The sequence below is a fragment of the Cryptotermes secundus genome, unplaced genomic scaffold (assembly GCF_002891405.2).
Source record: "Cryptotermes secundus unplaced genomic scaffold, Csec_1.0 scaffold194, whole genome shotgun sequence".
Taxonomy (NCBI): Eukaryota; Metazoa; Arthropoda; class Insecta; order Blattodea; family Kalotermitidae; genus Cryptotermes; species Cryptotermes secundus.
Genome location: NW_019738957.1, coordinates 1,276,404 through 1,298,512, shown reverse-complemented (window position 1 = coordinate 1,298,512; position 22,109 = coordinate 1,276,404). Strand labels below are relative to the sequence as shown.

The following is a 22,109-nucleotide window of genomic DNA, read 5'->3' as shown; positions in this document are numbered from 1 at the left end:
CGTTCTTCCACTGGCCGCCTGTCACGTCTCACACCCTCCACCCCCTTTGTCTGACAATTTTCTTCTGCGCATTCAAGGTTACTCTTGGCCTTGTTCGAAGTTACGTGACACTTGCTATAACAGAGGAACTCTTTGAGATGATGATCTAAATCCGGTTCGAGTCGAACTTCACTAAAGCCAGTGCATTATCTGCTGTACAGAGTCTGTATATTATATATATTAGTGTCATAACATGTAAAAGGTAAATATATTGCACATTGTAAAAGACATACCCGTCCTCTCGTCAGAGAGGGCGCCCACATCAACAAACCGGCAACTGTCACACAGAATAAAACTCTGGTACTACGTCCCAAATGGGTGCTTGACACCAAGACAGACTGGCCGACTGACCGTCGGTCGTGACATAATTTTGACTTTGACTTCATTCGAGAGTTCAGTTCAGTTCATTCGCAAGTCAGTGAGTCATAAGAGAACTGAGAAGGAAGTTCAACAGTTCAGTGTTCAGCTGTGCAGTGTTAACCAGCGGACTACGGAAGCTGAGGAAGTGACCGATTCGTATATCGAACCAAGTCAGTCACAGTAGAAGAAAAGGCACTCATAGTCCAGTAAGGAATGGAGCGAGTCTTAAATAGTCCTTGATTGTGAGCTGCTGTAATTGGTTGTAATTATAATAGAAGTACCAATCAATCCAATCCAGAACGTTATTACGAGAGTCAGTCAAGAAGTTCCCGGAAAGGTGGTATAGCATTCTAACGGTAGGACATACGGCAACGCTTACCTAATCACCTTCAAAGTAGGGTCCTTGCGCGCACACACACTTGCTCCATCGATCCTGCCATTGTTGGAAGCAGCGGTGGAAGGCTTCTTTTGGAATCTTCCGGAGCTCACCCTTCGCATTCGATTTGATGTCCTCCGTGGTTGCAAAATGTGTCCCCTTGAAGCCCATTTTCAGAGTGGGGAACAGCCAAAAGTCACTCGGAGCGAGATCCGGAGAGTACGGTGGTTGAGTGATGACAGGAATGTTTTTCTCGGCGAGGAGTTGCTGCACAACAAGCGATGTGTGGCTCGGTGCATTATCGTGATGCAGAAACCACTGTCTCTGCCACTTGTCGCGTCGCTTCCTCCAAACCGCATCGCGCAACCTCTGCAAAACTTGCACGTAGAAGTGGCCAGTAAGAGTACCAACTTCTCGCTCTAACTCCGCGATGGTCATTCTTCGATCACATCGAAGCAGTTGTCGCACTTTTCCAATCATTTTTTCGGTTCTGGATGTCGAAGGTCTCCCACTGCGCTGGTCATCCTCTAACGTCTCCTGCCCATCCTTAAACCGGGAAAACCAGTAGTAAACTGCGGATTTCTTTAGTGCAGCATCACCGTAAATTTGCTGCAGGGCCAATAGCGTCTCTAAGCAGATTTTCGCAATTTGCACATGAACTCGATGTTCGCATGCTGTTCGAACTGCGACATTGCACCGAATGACCAACACTCACGTCTAATTCAAACGGAACAGTAACGACACTGCACGCTGAAACCTGTCTAGACCTGTTGCGCCTGCGAGCAGACATGCTAAGCTTCCCACCTCAAGAGTGTGTGTGTGTGTGTGTGTGTGTGTGTGAGAGAGAGAGAGACATCTTATCGCTCATTCTCCGTCTGCAGGGGAATTCCGGGATCATTCTGACTGACCTAAGTGTTAATCACGATACCCCTGACACGTGATTGATTCTAGTGGCCAAATTGAGCAAAAATTCCCAGAACTTATGAAAATCTGTGAGTAAAACCAACTATTCACAACACAGCTGATTGTCTTAAAATCCACAACGTTGAAATAATGAATTGTGTCTAACGGATCTCAGTTTAGTTCATGTTACTGCCAGGTGGAATGCAGACACTAATGTGCTGCAACCTATAGTGAAATTAAAGAAATTCTAGAAGATGGCGGTGCATTCTTTCGTGCTACAAAGTTACTAGGAGTAGGCTAACAGAACTACCGGCGGACCAATATCGTTCTACTTTATACATGTAGAGTAACTGATGACACCAAGCTGGATGCCTGGCAGTAACTATACTCAATTTTGCCAACTACCGCGACTTAATGAAACAAACTAGCTTTGATAACACTGGGAACGACAGTAACAATTTAATAATATATATTTATGTGGATATTAAAAACAAAATTATTGAAATATCTGTTATCATTCATTTCAGTATACTCACCTTCAGGTTGCCAGTTAACAACATAAACATATTTGACTCTATATACGGTATTCTTACGTACTATTCCGTATGCATGCAAAACTTCGTATCTCATTCTAAGGGAAAATTACAGATTTGGGTTGCATGAGAGAAACGTGCTAATCAGAATATTTGGAAACCAGAATACGCAACAGGAGGATGAACAAAATAACATTATTTGTACTCTAAATCTAATGTTAATTAGGATCATAAAATCAAGCAGTAAAGATGGCCGCAACGAGTAGAACGGATCAGTGAGAATAAAAATACAGAGGTTACATAGTTCGTATTAGTCGCCAGTAAGGGTGTGGGCTAGATTTAAAGGCCTCAGAAAGGGGTTAAATGAAGAGTTTTTGTGATTATGGTGATAAACTATTGGGTGCAATAAAACCTGGGAATTTCTTGGGCAAATTACCAAATTTAAAGACAAATCCTACGCCAAAGAGTTAATCATTCAGCTAATTCTAGATTATATTTTTAAAAACACTTCAGCCGTCACTGCAAAGTAAGACGGGAGTTTTCTTCACAGTGGGCATAAACGGATATTTAAATAAGAGAGACAAAAGAGCAAAAATAATACAAATATGCGAGAAAATGGCATAGTTAACAGCACAGGAATAATTAAATTATGTAATGTCATTGTTACGTTAAATGTAACTAATTGATTTCATGCTATTGAAAATGCTCTTACATGGTTATCCTGTGTCCAAACCGTGATTCACTGCTGATCCTTACGAGAAATGGCTTATTTAGAATAGTATCCTCGGATACGATATTGATAGATATCTATCTACCATACTTCTTTCTCTCTCTTTTTTTTTTCCACTGGTTCTTCCAGCCCATTCAGGGCCCTGGCCTTTTATTCAGTTCCGTAATCATGTTTACACAGACTGTAGGACTCCTTCGACGAGCGATAGCCCGCCGCAAGGCCGCTATCTACACACAGGACAACACAGACACAGAATAAACGCACACACATACATCCATGCCTCGAGTGGGACTCGAAACCACGATCTCAGTGTTCGAGCGAGCGAAGAAAATTCATGCCTTAGACAGCGCGGCCACTGTGATAGGCCTATCTACCATACTACTATCCACCAACGAGGACAAGGCGAGAAAAGTGGTGGGTAGAACTGGTAGCCTTGCCCACTCTACGGTGCATTTAGGGACACATTATGTTTCAGTGCATCGAACGCAATGGTAAGGGTCGACCAAATGCCATGCTGATGTTTCCAGCTTGCATATTACGCCTACACACGAGCGGTTCTTGGTCAATTATCATGCGCTGTCTTTGTTGGAGGACAGCGCCACATCCCAGAAGACCACAACCTGAAAACCAAGTGCCCACCGTGAGAACTTGAAACCACATAAAATGGTTAATTATTTCCCATTTTTCTCTCTGACATAACCAGAAATCTGTAGAATTTGAGGTTCTCACAGCAGTGGTTATGAGGTGTTGTATCTTCTGTTTCTCTCTATCCCTCCCTCCCCTCTTTCAACCAATATATCTTTCTGTCCGGTTGACCAGGACTAATTCCGCTTCACAGTTTAAACATCAGGACGGACACAATAGAGGAACCAGGGAAAACATATTAAATCGCGTTACAACTTCGGTTTTCAGAACCAAAATTCGGTCAAGTTTTAAATCAGCTGCTTTCCGAATGTAAATGGGACACCCTGATCAAGATTGGAACCTGCCTCCAATACAAGCCGAAAGCGATAAACTCAGTGCACCGCCAGGCACAGCCCGCGCTGCTGTGAACTGTGAGGTAACTCTCGCTTCGGCCGAAACGGACTACTGAACTCCCGAGGGAATCTTAAAGCTACAGCGAAAGTGCTGTGTATATATTGACATTTCCTGCTAACAATAACAAAGCTTCTATGTAGAAGCTGTCTTACACCATGTTCAGGGATAAGTATATGTTGTTCCAGACACGTCCTGCTTGAAGTCGAGTGTAGCTATCTACTCACTGTCAAGCGCTATAACAATGCACAGGCCTAATTTCCTTCAGCACTGGAAATCACCAACACTTCGACGCAGTAGTTTCCACTTGCTGTGAATTCAACAGCAGACTTCCAGCAACTTAGAGCCATCTCCTGTTTGTAAACAACTGAGGGACCAAACATAAGAGTAAGAGCAAGGACAAAGAAGCCATTGCTCTGTCTGTTTCTATTGCAACTCACTTTTCTTGGTGGAGTTGCTGTAGGCCACACCGACAAGCAGAGTACTCACCTGAAACAAAAGATAAACGTAATTAGAAAGGAAAGATCAGAACAGAATCATTGTGACGTAAATCTGGCGTCAGGCACGGGGTGGGAATCCGGAGTTTCTTTTTATTGACAGTTCCTGGAAAGTGCCTATGTTCAGCTATTCAGCCATGTCTCCAATTCTGGTCTTGCAATACGTGGTCAGTTACAAATAAAAATACAAAAATGGTAATGATATCCCTGAAACAGTCAGTGAAGGTCCATAGGGTTGTGGGACGTCGAGGCTCCTATATTTTCTAGACAATCGGCTCACAGATGGCGGTGAGGTTGTCAGCCCTACGCGCCGGCCTCATTTCTGTTAAGAAGCTGAGTCGACTCCGGGGCCATAGTGCGGCTGGAAAGATTAGCTCAGTTGAAAAATATAATAGTCTCATCTGGAATCGAACCCGCGACCACATTCGAAATCTAAATTAAAGAGAAATTTCTCTGTTCTTAACTAATTAAGCACTACGTCATGTAGGCGTATGGAGGAGTGGATGTATAGATTCACATTTTCTTGGCCTCGGCACTAGTTGGAGGTGAGTGGTCAGCTTCACGCCCCGACCGCTTTACCCCCGTAGAAAAAGTCCCCGGTCCCCATTACTTAAAAGGCTAAGTGGGCCTCAGAGCAGGTATAGAGCACGTGGAGAAGAGAAAATTCTCGACTCTAAAGGTATTCGAACTCCGGCCCCTCGGTCGCCCAGCCCGTAGCCGGTCGCCATACCGGCTGCACTATCCCGGCTCCCGAAATCTAAACGAGTAAACGTTATTGCGATATCGAAAATACAATAGCGATATGTGCAAGCATTTTTTCCTCCATTTTCACAAACTGAAATTATGTTCTCCATTTCAAATCCTGCAACTGAAGGCTCTTATCATATCCACGAAAGCAGCACTTCTCGGTCTTCCTAATCAACTGAGAGATTGTGTCCGTTATTGGCGATTTCATGAGCCGAAGCACGATTTCGGTCATGCGCATTTTCAGAATGTTCGCGCTTTGGGCTTCGGGAATATGTGGCATCAAACTTTCGAGGTCACCATATCTGTCACTGACAACATACAGGCAAAAAAATGTTTCGTATATAATTCGAAAGTACTTCATTACGGTTTACTTCCATTCGAGTTTCCATGCGCCTAGTTCCATTGGTTATAACGATCAGACCGAAAGAAAAATTACTGTTACACAGTCCAGCAAAACAATACCTCATCTAATATTACATACACTTTGAATTACCAAGCAGCGATTAATAATTATACGTTTAATTTGCCACTAGTGGACCTAGCAACCTGTTCACCGAATCATTAAAATAACCTAATCTACGGCAGAATAATTATAGAAAATTTTACTAAGCATAAATAAAAATGTGCTCTCTTTGTTATACCGGTTGCTCACCAATCAGACACGTGACGTGGACAGTTGGCTGTGTTGCAAATTGCGAAGGTTGGTGTGCGTGATACAAGCGTAAGGTTTATAAATTCAACTGCTTCAGACATGGCTACATTTCACAGTTCTCTGGTTTCATGCTCCTATGTATGCAAGTAAACTGGCCTTATACACGCACACATACATGACGGTTACTTAATTCTTTCACGTAATGACTTTATAACCCTTGAGGGCCAATAAACAACTCAGAAGACGTGAAACAGAAGCTGATATGCATCTGTAAGATATCAGTGACTCCACTTTTACAGGATAAAATAAAATTATCCACCAGCTAAATATTAATTTCATGGGTTTTACTAACCATACGTGATGTTGGTGTTTAAAGAGCCATTTTCGTAACTTTTCAAAAGTAAGGCGCTTCAACTTATGTGAAGGTAAATTAGCAGATAGTTGTGGGAATTGAAACTGTAAATTAAGTGTTGAGCAAGGGAAGTGTTTCTAAACCATCCTACTAGAAGCACAATAATTCATGCGTACCAAGATGCTCAAATTAAACTGACAAACCAATCCAGTTGAGATTCCTCAATGAGGCCATTATTTAGACATTTTGCGATGCAAAATCAACTACTGAGTATACACAGCATGAATGAGGTGAATGATACACGGGGAAAGATGCGTGAGGAAGCAATCGTGACCTATGTCGATATATATGGCAGCATTCATCTGGATCGACTGAGGAAAGTCGATATACGTATAATCCACTCTGAACCTGCAGGCCCTGAGTTCCAAACGAGTGCATACATAACCCGAATGTGATTCCATCGCTCTGTAGGTTAAATAAAAAAGAAATCGCCAACAATGAAGTCAATAGCAATAAAAATAATGATAATATGTTATTGTTGCTAATATTATTACAATATAATGATGATATTGAGCCAGCAAGGTTGTACACTCGTATTCAGGAGGCAGTTAGTTCGATTCTCTATCGGGATACGGGATAACCTGACAGGCCTATTGAGATTTCACTCAGTCCCTCTGGGCAAATGTCGGGACAGTACCTCGATTGGGTCCCGATCGCTTCCTTCCACATCCCTTTAAATTAATTATTCCCCACTACACACTACCATTCGACGTTATATAATCTGAGATACGGACGTCGTAGAATAGGCCACAAAAATGATAACATTTCAGCCTACAAAATCCATACTTCATATGTACTTTCCAGGTTTGAACTGCAGTATAAAAGTTGTCCTTATGCCCAATAACTAGCGAACTTCATGGAACCGAGCCTGTCTAGAAAGGTCAACAGTTTTTTTAATTCGCTTAGTGGGAGTGGAGTCCAACTGGGTCCACTCGGCACGGCGGCCACTGATTGGCCTATCGTACCTGCCCCGGGTGATTATTATGGAGAATTTGGTGGAATGAAGATTGGTAGGGGAAACCGAATTACTCGGAGAAAACCTGCCCCAGCGCGCCACTTTGTCCACCACCAATCCAACTTGACCAGACCAGGGGTCGAACCCGGGAAGCCGCGATGGGAAGCCAGCGACTAACCACTTGAGCTATGGCGTGGCCAAAGTCAACAGTTGCCCAGCCACTCACGAAATTCACAGCATTTTATGGAATGCGAACTTTCGGTACCGTATTCGCAGTAGCCCTCCAGTGGTCTCTACCCTCAGCCAGATCCATCCAGTCCATACCACGCCATCCTACTTGTCTAAGACTGCGTTTCTCAACTGCAGGGCCGCGACCCAGTACCGGGTCCTGGCATCAATTGTACCGGGCCGCGGTCTCAAAGTTTGAGAACCACTGTTCTAAGGTTCAACATAAGCACAACAGACCACTGTAGGTCGCGGTGCAAGGGCCGAGGAGGCCTATCCATCATACAAGCTGCAACATTATCCTCACCTATGCCTAGGTCTTCCTACTGGTTCGTTTTCCTACAAAAACCCTTCTCGTAATTGTTACTATATATAATGTTACGGGGAGATCAATGTCGAGGAGACTGCGGTACACACATTGTAAAAAATTAACGATTTAAAATCGTGTAATACTTAAGACAGAATAGATTTAGTACAGCGCTATTCTTGACCAAGTCAGCGCAGGTGCTATGGGGCTGGATTATAGCAGATGACAAAAGCACGCAAAAGTGCTGTTAGAAATCCTGGGGGGAAGGTTAGAGCCCGGCAACGGACGACAGATACCGTACCAAACACTGTCACTACAAAAGGATACCTGAATAAATAAAGTTACTGCATAATGAACGGCAGGTTAGGTGCGACCGTCTCTGCATTCACGTGTATCTTCTTACAGTCAACTTAACAGATTTATGAGAGTTTCGCACTTAAGTTATGATGTAATTTTACACACTTTTTTTTTGTTAGTAGCCCTGTGGGTCTGTCCTAAACTGTAGCCTTTACATTCAGCTGAAATCTCTGGCTGCATGCAATTTCTCGTAACAGGCTCATCCTGCAAAGGACTCGTGCAGGAAATATGATAATACCGCAGATCTCATTATGATCTATGGCATTCATTTCAAACGATTTTTAACGTTTTGTATATTTAACGAAATACGAAGGATAAATATTATGTTCCTGATATACGTGTATCTTCTACCGCTTTTTTTTTTCCCCCTGTTGCGCTACAGCCCCAATTTGGGCCTAGGCCTACCTCCGTGAAACTCTCCGTTTCACTTCGGTTTACTAGATCTTACACATACGGTAGGACTCCTTGGGCGAGTGATCAGCTCGTCGCAAAGCCTCTACCTGTAGGCAAACACAGAAAAACGCACACAAATATCCATGCCCTGATTGGGATTCGAACCCACGATCCCCGCTTCCGAGCGAAGACAGTGCATGCCTTAGACCGCTTGGCTACCGTGACCGGCAATTTTTACCGCTTAGTTTTCTTAATATCAGAACTTTAATGTGCGTTACAGTATCTATATTATGGACGGCCTCCAAATGATTGATCTGAACTTTCAGAAGAACAAATCAAGATCAATAACAGAGAGACTCCGTGGTCTGTATTCCGCAAGAGAACTATATCGACCGAGCGACCGCCGCTTGTCGGCTAAGTTAGTGCAGACGGCAGGATCAGTAACACATAATTAAAAGAGATGTTCTTTGATTGTCGTGTAGGTCTCCTCAAAACCAGAGTAAACTTTCCATGATCTTCTTCCTTTAAGGAAAACAATCGTACTTTGTATGCCCACGCAGAAACAGAATAAGAGGCAAAGGTAAAATTGGTCCGGTGCTTTATTAGTCACCACACCTTCATGAGGTACGGAGGCGTGGAAGTATAGCTCCACGCAAAGTAGATGGAGAGGAGTGGTCATATTTACGCACTGCAGCTGTAACCTCGGGGGGTGGAGCTCCGGTACATATTACCGGAGATACGAGGCTATGGGACCTCGGTGTCCATCTGGACGCCAATGGGAATTGAAACGCGTATATACTCGGCCATTAAAGAATGAAATAGATTCACCGCACAGGTTATTCGGTCGGTCTTCAGAAAAAGTTATTTTGAGTTTTGTGGATTACTTTACTTCGCTGTCCGTACCTTGGCTATGAAATGATGAATGGTAGGACTGATAAACGATTAATTATAAAGGGTTTGGAAGGAAGCGACGATTGATTGTTCAAAGTACTATCGTTTCTGCTTTTATCATCAGCACTCTCAGGAGTCACAGTGTTACACCAGCATTTATCATTGGATCTTACTCAAACTGCATGGACTATATATGGGTTTCGGGAAACGTGGGTTCGACAGAAGGACAGTTCTAATAATACAGCATGTTTCTACACGTATTCTTTCGAAGGTGCTGTTTGGTGTTTTTGGTTCAAGCTGTTCGCTGAAACAACGCGCACAATTTGCAAGACATGCTATTTCCATATGTAACCATTTAAAAATGTGTTGTTCTTATATTCAGTGTCTGCTCCTCTAGTAAAAGTTGTCTTTCTGCTAGATTCCTTTCGGCTGCTAACGTTGTTTGTAGGGACGTTCACATATTCGGGACAAAAAGCATTTCTCTTAATCATAGGTTAAAATTTTAATTCTTACTTTTTATTAAGATATTCATTGTACTCAGTATTAATTTGTATATATACTGTCACGTGTCCGGGGTTCAGTGACTAATAATAACGGGTTCTGGATTGGATGATCGGATTTATAGGCATTTCTATTGCAATTACAATCAATTACAACAGCTCACAATCAATGACTGCCTAGGACTCACTCCAACTGTTAATTGTACTGTCAAAATGATACACGTTGGCTTGTTTTGCCTTTGCTTGCATGTATACGAGGGGGTACCCAAAAGAAACCGAACTTATTTTTTTTTAACTTATTTATTCAAATTTTAAGCACAAACCTTCAATCCCCTTCAAAGCACTCTCCACTTACACTAATACACTTGTCTAGTCTTTTATTCCATTTTTCAAAAAAATTGTCTAAATTCATCTTTTGAGATGCTTGACAGCGCCTCTGTCGTTTTTTCCTTTCATGTCTCTTTTCATTCGAGGAAACAAGAAAAAGTCGCACGGGGCAAGGTCGGGTGAGTATGGAGGGTGAGGAACAGGGGTCATACCATTTTTGGTCAAGAACTATCGTACAGACAGGGCTGTGTGAGCAGGGGCATTGTCATGATGGAAAAACCAGTCACCCGACTGCCACAAATCTGGCCGCTGAGCTCCAATCACTCCCGACAGCTCCACAATTTCTTCAATGGTCCGTCGTCGTTCTTCCTTGATGATTTCACGAATCTTTCCAACATTTTCATGTGTTCGGGCTGTGGAAGTACGACCAGAACGAGGTTTCTCATCAATTGACATTTCACCAATTTGAAACGGGAAAACCACTAAAACACTTGAGTTTTCCCCATAGCATCGTCCTTGTACGCCGTTTTTAACTTTTCAAGAGTTTCTGTTCCACTTTTCCCGGGCAAAAAGCAGAATTTCACCGCCGCACGCTGTTCATGAAAAACAGCCATTGCAAAAACGACGATCACACAAAACAGTTGTCACTATAAACTCTGCCGAAACTAGTCCTTACCTTCTGAAGCAACGGTAGTCGGCTTATCGACTCAGGAATAGTTAGCTCTATGCGCTCATAGCGGCAAAACGTGGTACTACAAAAGCTCTGCCCACAAAAAAATTAGTTCGGTTTCTTTTGGGTACCCCATCGTATTCTTCAGCAGTAAGTTACTACTGTGCTTTAAGCCGTGCAGTTCGTAAACCGACATCGTATCATTCGCCGTGCTCTTCAAGGCAGTTTGTTTGGATGGGTAATACGAGTAGATATGTTGAGATGAAGGCCCAGTTCATTCCTCCGTTTCCAAAAACATACTGAAGTCTGTGTTTTTAGAAAGGCCGTCATTTTGTATGTTCTGTTGATCAAGAGCATGTTCATCTGGCTGTAATATAATCAGTACTTTTCAATTATCATATTGTCATATATTTATGGCCGGAACCACTTCTGACACCAAAATGTCACGTATTAGGGGTTGTGAGGAATATTAACATGTTCTGGATTGGATGATTGGATTTATTGGTACTTCTATTGCAATTACAATCAATTGAGACAGCTCATAACTATTGATTGTCTAAGACTCGCTTAATTCCTTCGTTAGTTAGTTATTTAGAGAGGGTGGGTTTCCCCATACACCGCGACCAATTTGATCTATTGTGCTTCCTTCTATGATATTCTACCAGTCTCTTTACCCTACCGATAAATGGTGCGTACCATCAGTCTCGCCGAGCAAGCAAGTTCGGCCACTTGCTTAGTGGTGTCTATAATGCTTCCCCCATCTATCAGAGCCCTTAGAGGCTATTGTTGGGTGGTAAACGTCCTGGAATTTGGCTCAGTGATCACCTTTGGGGATATGAGGTTCTTTTACGTGCCGTAAAGTTACGACACGGGACACACAGCTTAAAGTCCCTCCCGGAGGACTTGTTCCCTGAATTTTTCCGCCCTTAAAAATTCGACGACCTCCGCCGGGTATTTGAACCAGCGTACCACGAGTCATGAGGTGGGAACGTTACCTCTAGACTACGGAGTCCGCTCGCTTAATTCCTTACTGAACTACGAGTGTTTTCTCCTCAGCTATGACTGACTTGGTTCTGTTTTACGAATCGGTCACTTACGGTTTAAGAACGACGAATGCCGAATGACGACTCACTTACGAATGCCCTCGTTCTTGTCTGTACGGCCGCTTATGTAGTCCACGTATACGTTCGTATACTTGGAAATTTTTTGATTCCGTTGATATGGAAAACGAGTTTCGTACCAAGTCGGTCTCCACGAATCCGAATCTCCATTGAAACTTGTGTCAATCTCGTATCCGTTGCCGCGGTTATGTACCTGGAGAGCCGTTGTCAAGTAACGGACAATTCCGGCTTTCAGGCGTGGTGTCGCAATATTTTATTGCATGATAGTTACATAATTTCGAACAAGTACATCGTATATAAGTATTACCGTCGTTGTTGCTGTCGTAGTTGTACAGAACCTGGCAGGAAGAGACCAACCGGGAGCCGAGGAGAAAGTGGAAAGATAATATTAAAATAAATCTTGAAGAAAGAAGATGCGTGGATTTGGAATTGACTTCAGGACTCTTACTAAGGAAGCAATGGACCTTCTGGTTCCATGGAGGGGAAAATCTGAAATATGCGAAAAAAAAATAAACTCCGTGGTTTTAGTCCGCAAGTGAACTATACCGACCGAGCGACCGCGCTCTTATCGGCGACATTAGTGGCCTCTGTGGTAGAGTGGTCATAGTTCCTGGCTACAGATCTAGAGGTCCGGGTTCGATTTTCAGCACGACCACATTTTCTGAGAAGTAGTGGGACTGAAACGTGGTTCACTCAGATTCGTTGAGGATAATTGAGATGTTTCAAGGAAATAGCGGCTCCGGTCTAGAAAACCGAGATCAACGGCCGTGGGGATCCTTTGCACCGACCACGCGACATCCTCTATCTGCTAAAGTTGGCACTAAATAGGTGAACAACTATCAAATTCTCAAAACTGTCTTTGCTGCATGGAGTTATACGTACTTCCGCGCTGTTCCTGCATTTGGACACTTAGCTGGATGGGATAAAGTCGATCTCAGAGACTGTGAAAATACGTCTACATTCTCCTATTAAATTAGATTTGAATGCCAATTTTTTTCACTTTCTTTTATATAAATTCGTGGGAATTATCGGAACCTGTAAATATGTCTGCCTTGAGAAGGTGATAAAGGTAAACACGTGATGTTCAGGAAACAGTGGTTTAAGAGGACTGAGTTGTCATATCATAAATAGCAGATGGTCAGATATAATAAAATTTGAGGATGTAGAAGCTGATCTTTTTCCACTTGTTTATTTCAGAATTTAATACATCCTGGCACTGGCTAATTCAATTAATTCTGAAGAGGGAAGATGGAGGGACTAGCACACAAATGTTATACAAAAATCGTCCACAATTTCCAAGAAAGATGAATTATACTATTAATTAAAATGGAATCACCAGATCTAATTAGTACACAGAGCGACTCGAGCTCTCATACATTATGGAAGATAATTTGAACATTCTGACGATGAGAGGAAACGTTATGCATTTTAAATGCGTAATTACAAGTAATTAAAGCAGTATTTCACTGGGATTGGTCAGAGATAGATCTGACAAAAAGAGGATGAAACAGAAGCCGAGCAGAATACACTGCAAATATTTCGTAACGAGGCACACTGATACGAAACCAGAAATGCAAAACTGGTTCCGTTCAAATTATATTCTAGTTTCATTGTCACAAAGAACTGTAACATTAACAAAGACCAGGTTGTCTTTCGGCGCTTTGCTCTGCCTTTGAATGCAATTCTATTGTATAATTACTCTTACCAAAATTTAACAAAGCAGATTAACATTTTCAATTATCGGTTGAGATTTACTTCGTGGGTTTTCTAACATACCTTCTTCGTAAATGAGAGGTCCCATATCCGAGGATTTCCATTGTTTTCTTCAGTCCCTTCATGAAAATACAGGGACTGTGTCTTAAATTAAGCCATGGCCGCTTCCCTATCATCATCATCATCAGTAATCTGTCAAGACGACAGGTCCACAGTCCCTTCCAAAACAATTCCTCCACTTAATGCGATCTAGAGCTTTCTCCTTCAAATGACAGTATCCTCTTCTGTCCCCAAGGTCATCCAGCATCTTCTTACGTCTTCTTCCTCGTCTTCTTGTCACTTCTATCCGCCCATCTATCTTTCCTTCGATAGCTTCTTTTAGAAGGCAGTTTCTGCGTAAAACATGACCAATCCAATTAGCCTTCCGTTTTCTTATTTCATGTAGGATATTCCTCTGCTCACTGACTCTAATTAACACTTCTTCATTTCTCACATAATCGGTCCAACTGATCTTCTCCATCCTTCTCCAACACCACATTTCAAAACTTTCCAGATGTTTCTGATCTACTGCCCTAAGTGTCCATGTTTCAGCCCCATACAGAGCTATGTTCCAAATGTAGCATCCCTATATACACTCGCAAATTCGTCATTCATTAATCAACCTATTACTCGACACTGAATAATCTGAGAGCTTTGAAATGTCGACGAATAAGCCAAAAAAAAAAATACAATTATACCGTAATTCAAATACAGATATCTGCACTCAGTGGGCCCTATTCGTTAGTCTGGGGTCGCATTCGTCAAATCTCATATATTGTCCATCCCATCCCGAAACGTCCAATAACATTTCCTATTCTTTCTCGGATTCAAATTTCATTACATGTATTACATAATAATGGCGGGAAATAATTTTTAACCTTAGTCCAGACAGCGTGGAGAAGGGGTAAAATATCCCTACCTTAACCCTCCGAGTCGTTGAAGGCGACAAAGAGGGAATCCGGTGCCTGGGGGTACAGCTAGGCCACCCTGTCACTGAGAGACGTAAATACAGGGACCTTGCCCTACAGGTTGGGGGTTGGATGTAAGGCCAAAGGAGTGAAAACTTGATGATCTAATTCTCAGGAATGGACAAATCTGGCAGAATTTCTAAGTGAGGCTATTCCCCAAAAGGGCTACTTTGCCAACGATGGATAATGATCACCAGACAGCAAATTTAGGTCCCAAGCTTCTGACCTAGGACCTTCAGAATACAAAGAGGAGTGCCAATTCCTACATCTCAATATAAGGTATATGGAAGTGTCTGGATGAATGATTTAACATGCTGATTCGCTTTAAGAATTAGCCGCTAAAAGAGTCAGACTGGGCGTATTAGAATGACGTCACATGTGAAAGAACATTCTTCAACACAAAACAATTAGAATAACAATAACAAAAGGAGGTAAAGCAAGATGTTATGGGCCTATAGCTAAGGTAGTACAGACGTGACAATGAAGAATGGTTAGTATTCAGAAATAATAATCATAACTGTGTTCTTGGTCTCCCTGCCTTTTCATCGGGCTCCCCAATCTCATTTACATTGAATGCTATCTATCATGCTTGCCACATATTTAAGGAACCTTTTATCAGTCTATTGTAAGAAATCCTCCCATTATATGATTATATATAGTAGAGCACAAGAAGCAACAACTTTCTTCGAGTCTTCTTTTCCATGCCGTCTTATTGAAAGTCATCGGCATGATCGTGAAATCATGGGCGAACCTTTCAAACGCAGTCTACACTGGTTACAGCAGCCAGCATTAAAAGTGAACCACTTCTAAAACATCAAGCAATATTTCCGTTCTGTATATAACAGCATTCAAAAGATTTTAAAAAAATGCTAACTTTGCATTAAAGAGACAAACAGAACATCAAAGGCAAAATAAAACATAAAAGATATCTTTATTGTCATCTTGAGTTCAGTGCTTAAATCTATTTCAGCAAATTGCGAATCAGGAATCGCATGTACCTCAAAAAAGGAAACAGACGTTTCAAACGTGGGATCCATTGACTCCACAAGAGGGTCCTCGCATCTGTCCAAAAAGCAAGTGAACTTTATTTCCTTAAATCTTTATGCAAGTGAAATAAGCAGAGATCGAGCAGTGCATCGGACACATACCAATTGCAATACTGCCGCAGCCAGTTGGTTGGCTTTCTTTGCGCTCCAGTAAAGGCGCTTGCAAATGAAACCACAACCGTCAATTACGAATTAAACTGTTGCCATGGTCGAGGCCTATTTTAAGGTACTGTCTCAGAAGTTGCTAGAGGATATTAGGAAAACATGAAACGTTGAGTCAAGAGAGTCATTTCATGTCCGAGAAACGAACATGTGGCCCATGTGTAAAAACAAAATCGGTAACATTCGGCCGAATCAGGTAAATGGCTAATTAAAAGAAAATATTGAGTCCATGATTTATTTAATCCGTCTTGCAGTGCATACACTCATTTTTCTCCTTCTCTCCCTCGCACTACATGTTTCGGCATAATAATGCCATCTTCAGGTGCTTACTTATCCACGTCAAACCAGTTCATTGCATGCCATGTTCACACATTAAAATAACTAAAATATGTATCTATCATATACATTGTCAAACGTTAAAAATATTAAAATTGTTCAGGATACCACATCGCTACGTCGCCCCTCACTACGTCAGTCACGCCCATTCTCCTTTGTTGGAGCACTCCTTCACTATCTTGTGTGTCTGTAACGTGAATTTTTTATTCATTAATATCGCGTTCCGTATTTTATTTAATACTTGTGGTATTATAGTTTTTTAATAATACTTACTGTGGTTTTGTTGTGTCGTGCTCCTGCGACTGCGTGTGTTATACTGTTGGGCTTGAACTAGGATTGAACTAGGATTTATGCGTCAAATTATGAAGTCGTATAAGAAGTGTGGAGGTATAGCTCCACTCATTTTTAACCTCGACACTACATGTAGGAGTGATGAGCTACTCTTTCTGGCAGCTCTACATACAGACAATGAGTCTCTGACACTCCGGGATAGGAGGTTGGACAGGCTCTGCAGAAGGTCACGACACAGCGATGGAGAAGTGAAGAAACCCTGTTCCCCCAAGTCTTGAACCCCAGCACGTGACCCGCCACTTCACTGATTGAAATATGCCGGATCATCGGCCAGTTAGTGACGCATATTTAACTTCGTGTGCTCCATCACGATCGCCGTCACATCTTTGTACAGAAGCCTGCTCGGCGGTGCCGTCGGGCTCCAGCATGTTGTCTAAAATTATGTCTCACGCTCCTCAGGACAGCATGAGGCGCCCTCATGTGACAGAAACTGGCAAATTATACAAACCTCCCACTGAGACAAAGAATGTTTATATGGCATTGTCTGTGGTTCATGCGAGGTTAACCCTTTGTCTCCAGCCAGAACACACACACACACAAACACACACCTTGTCTGGCTGTCATCTTGCAACACACTTGCATGAACGTATTTCGACAACGTTCCATTTTTCTTAGCCTATCCTTTTCAGACGCACCTAAACCTAATTAAGTATACGAGTAAGTCACTTTTTTATAAAGTGGTACGCCCATAGAAATAAGAAGTTCAGAATGTACTCAGATCTATTGGATTTTATTTCCTGCAATTTCGAACATATTCTTGCAACTGAAATGAATACTAAAAAAAAAATTATGGCTTTATTGAAGTACTGGCTTCAACATTCTACCAAATTTTTAAATTAAATTTCTTATGTTCTTATTTTGTATGGGCACTCGGTATTGTAGTGGTTGAGGCACTATTCTACAGAGCCGGTAGGTCGCGGGTTCGATTACAGATGGGTTCACTGCTTCTTCAATTGACCTAATCCTTCCAGCCGCGCTATGGCCTTGGGATCGACTCAGCTTCTAACAGAAATGAGTACCAGGAACCTTCATGGGGGTAAAAGGGCAGTCGACGCGTAAGTCTGACAACCTCACAGCCTTCTGTGAGTCGACTGTCTAGAAAATGTGGGAACCTCGACCTCTCACAACCCTTTAGGTCTCCACGGCCTGTTACAAGGATAGCTTTATCTTTTGTTACTTCCTATTTTCTACTTTTTCAATTTTATCCGTTTTATAATTTTCATTAAAAAAGAATGTCTCTGCCAAATTGCTATTCCGAGTTTTATTATTTTAACAATTAAGTCATTTCGAAATTTGGAGTTAAATATTAATCTTTTAATTTAGATTTTGGTTACTGAGTGACCAGTAAAAAGATATGTTCTGACTGAAATAATTCTGCGATCTGGTTGCAGTAATCTTACCGCCTCAAGTCTGGTATTTTTCTGACGAAATAAATGACAGTGAAAAACGTGCAATTCATCATACGAATTATCCCGCAACAAACAACCTATCCTGAAGCACAGTCCTTAAAGAAACAGTTGCTCATGGCCATGCCCATCAAGAAACAATAAACGTTCTCTAAAGCAATGAATTCTATCTTCTCGAATATAACGCCGAGTAGTCCGTCGAAAGTCAACGGAAGTTTTGACCGACATATCGCCTGATACGTTCCTCTGAACCGTAGGTCGACTTTCAACGGACTTCTCGGCGTTACGTCCCAGAACATAGGAGTAGAAGTCCTCATGGCCATAGCTGTGAGATCTTGAAGTCCCACTTACCTTCACTAATGTGTTCACAATAACCACGTGTTATACGCTATTCTAAACTACGCCAAATGATTCCATTTCACACCATAACAGTCTGTTTAATTCAAGTAAATTTTGTACTACATTGCCACCTACGGCTGAATCCCCAAAGTTTTGTGCTACTGTCTTTCTCCTCTTCCGACGGATGCTACATAACCGGTCCATTTCAACCACGGTGACTTGGTAGCCGTAATAATATTTCGAGGAAAAGCAAAAATGATTAAGCCCCTCTTGTACATCATGTTATTTCGTCGCTCTAAGGCCCAAATATTCCCATAACACTGTTACCTAACACTTTCAATCTATGTTCTTTCTAAGCTAACAGACTAAGTTTTACATCAATAAAAGACCATTACAATCATAATTTGAAGCTGGGCTAGTTCAGTCGGTACAGCAAACAGACTACAGGCTGAAACACCGAATAATCGGGGTTCGATTCCCAACAGGGTCGTCAGATTTCTGTTCTCCCCAACGCTCAAGCTGGTTCTGGGAGCCATCCAGCCTTCTATCTTATGGGTGTCGGAGGCTCTTTCCCCGGCGGTAAAGTGGCCAAGGCGTGAAGCTGACCACTCACTTCCACCTAGCGTCAAGGTTAAGAATACGTGAAGATATGCCTCCACTCCCCTGTATGTCTTCATGACGTGACATGTAATTAATTACAGAAATAGATTAACTTTTCTCCACATTCAGGCCTTTATATAGCAGCCTGGAAGACAGCCGACTCTGAACTGAATGGTAGAGAGCGTTGTCCATATTTGATCTCCCCTAAAATTATACTCCCAAATATTTGAGCTCTGATATAACTTGTTTACGAAGAGTTTACAAAGAGCATATAGTTCATAACATTAGAATATTACGCAGCGCCTTACAATTCCTGACTATTGTGATGCTTTAGATCACAAGGTTGGGAAATATTCCTTCATACTGCTTGATATTATTGACATGAAATGACGAAAAGTTGCACAACAAACACACGTGGCACTGGTCGCGTTTTTCAATTTCATCCGTCTCTGTTTTGGTGTCCCCCCCCCCAATGCCGCCCTAGGGTGCTCTGTGGTAGAGGAGCTGGTCGGACGTGAGTAGAGAGATATACGGCTTGCAATCCCAACTCGAAGCAGTAATAGGGACCTTCGGACTATAAGATTTATTTTATTACGGGCCTGTTCCAAGTTTAAAGCATTTAACTGACACTTAGAAACAACTACAATGCTGTAGTCAAAAGGGGAATCCCCCAGAACCTTACAGAGTGTTTAATAATAATTAGTATAAAACTGTTTTCATAACTTCGTGGAATAGATATCTCATTTGTTAAGACGAGTGCTTTGAAACGTACATTCTGTATCTTCATCGGGAACTGAGTTTCAGTTTATTACCGTCGAGAACGTTCTGGATGAGTTTCATGCTCCTCACCTTTATATATCACATACAAATGTGACATGCGTGTATGTACGGTCTTAGCATATACGTGTATATAAGTCCACGTATGCAGATCGAAATATCTTTTTTATTGAGATTCATATGTTTCCTTATTAAAAATATTAATTTCGATACTGAAAGGCAATTGGAGGTAGACTTACTAGAGTAACTTGTAGGCATGTGCAGTTGAGAATTTAGATAGGAACTACATAAATAGGTTCTATCAGACAGTCAAGCTGCAATTAAAGCACTTGGTACACACCAAATCACTTCAAACTTGGTTTGGGACTGACAGCAATCTCTCATACAACTGGCCAGACATAACAGAGTACAGCTGATATGGGTGCCAGGTCATGAGGGTATTGCAGGGAATGAAACCGCAGATGAGCTGGCAAGAACGGGACCTGAACAGCCGTTCATAGGACCTGAACTAGCTTGCGGCATCTCGGTAGGAGGGTATTGCAGGGAATGAAACCGCAGATCAGCTGGCAAGAACAGGACCTGAACAGCCATTCATAGGCCCTGAACCAGCTTGCGGCATCTCAATTGGAGTTGCTAAGAAAGCGATCAGGGACTGGACTAACAGAGATTACAACAACAACAACAACAACAACAAAATCTGGGAATTCATAACTGGACTCAAACAGGCAAAGGATTTATATCAGGACCCTCTGCAAAAAGAACGAGGGATCTGTTGAAATTAAACAGAGATCAATTAAGATGGGTGGTAGGATTGCTTACTGGACAGTGCCACATAAAAGGAAACCTTTCCAAATTGGGACTGACAGAGGACCCAGCCTGTGAGAGGTGCCTACAAGAAGACGTATCAGCCACTCACATCCTGTGTGATTGTGAGGCCATAGCCTATTTAAGGTTTCGTCACCGGTGTCAGTTCTTCATGGAAACAATTGACTTTTATGACGCCCCCATAAATAAGGTCCCACATTTCATTCGAAATGTAGGATTAATAAAGGGTTAATCGAAAGGGGAAGCATAATAGACCATTGAAGGTCGCAGTGCTAGGGCCAGTTTTATGGCTCACCCCTCATACTCATACTCATACTAGAGTAACTTTCATGTTTATATTGTTAAATACTCTTTATGTTATTAAATACTCACTAATTAATAACTCACATAAAATGTGTTAAGATTAACAGTTAACGCCATATGCTATCCCTGTAACAGGCCGTGAGATGTCGAGGCTCCCACATTGTCTCTAGACAGTCGACTCACAGATGACAATGAGGTTATCGACGTTACGAACCGGCNCCCCCCCCCCCCCCAGGAAGATACTTGGTACTCATGTCTGTTAGAGGCTGCGTCAACCCCAGGGCCATAGTGCGGCTGGAAGGAATAGGTCATTTGAAAATTCCAATGACATCGGGAATCGAACCCGAGACCTTCCGTCTTGTAGCATAGTGCCTTAACCATCTACGCTACCACGTGCCCCAATATCTGAAATATTTACGCAAAAATATTAACCGCCTGGTTTCTCGGAATGCTGCACCAGTAGCTGATCTTCAGTCCAATGTTTATGTCGCCTATCACTCTGAATCGATTTTGTCGCGGATGGGTATTCATACTGGTTTCAATAACCCTTCCCGTGAAATTTTGTTTGCATATTCTGTTTTCGAGTACATATGCGTCATACAGTTCTATTGCAACTAAATATCAGTGGAACAGATTGTGAATGTGCTTGGGAATATTCATCGATCTTCGAAAAAATGTAATTCTTATTTTCCATACCGTTACTTACATCAAGCTTCTAACATATTGATTTAAACGCTCACTTTGCGAAAACCAAAATATTCTGTTGTGACTGTGTGGCTACGTACTTATCAGACCAGAAAATGTTTGCAAAATTCGCTGTAGAGGGGAAGGGAATGAGGTTCTAATGTTAAGTCTCGCCAGGCATTAAACTGAGTCACGACCACATCCTTATACTTCCTATGATCCTATCATATGATGCTATATAAAACAGGCAGTTGAAAATGACATTAAATTGAGCAAGAATCACGCACCTTTATTGATTTTTTCACAGCAAAAGATTAATAATGTTGTCATTCCCCATCTCCCAAAACTTTTATCCATTACACCATCTCTTCAAGTTCTCAGTCTATATCATGTTACAGCCCTTCTCTTTTTCTTCTCTCACATATTGGACACTGTTCTAGTTGAGAGCTCCACCTTTAATAGCTCTTAATTTACATTTTCCGAATCTGCGCAGAGCATCTCTTCCTGTCTACAGCGCATCTCTCCCTATC

At 42.0% G+C, this 22,109-nt stretch overlaps 1 protein-coding gene across 2 annotated transcripts in view; it reads right to left on the bottom strand.

Moving 5' to 3' along the window:
• The window catches only part of LOC111871394, a 326,134-nt gene that overhangs the window by 212,744 nt on the left and 91,281 nt on the right, over positions 1 to 22,109 (bottom strand). The window lies entirely within an intron of this gene.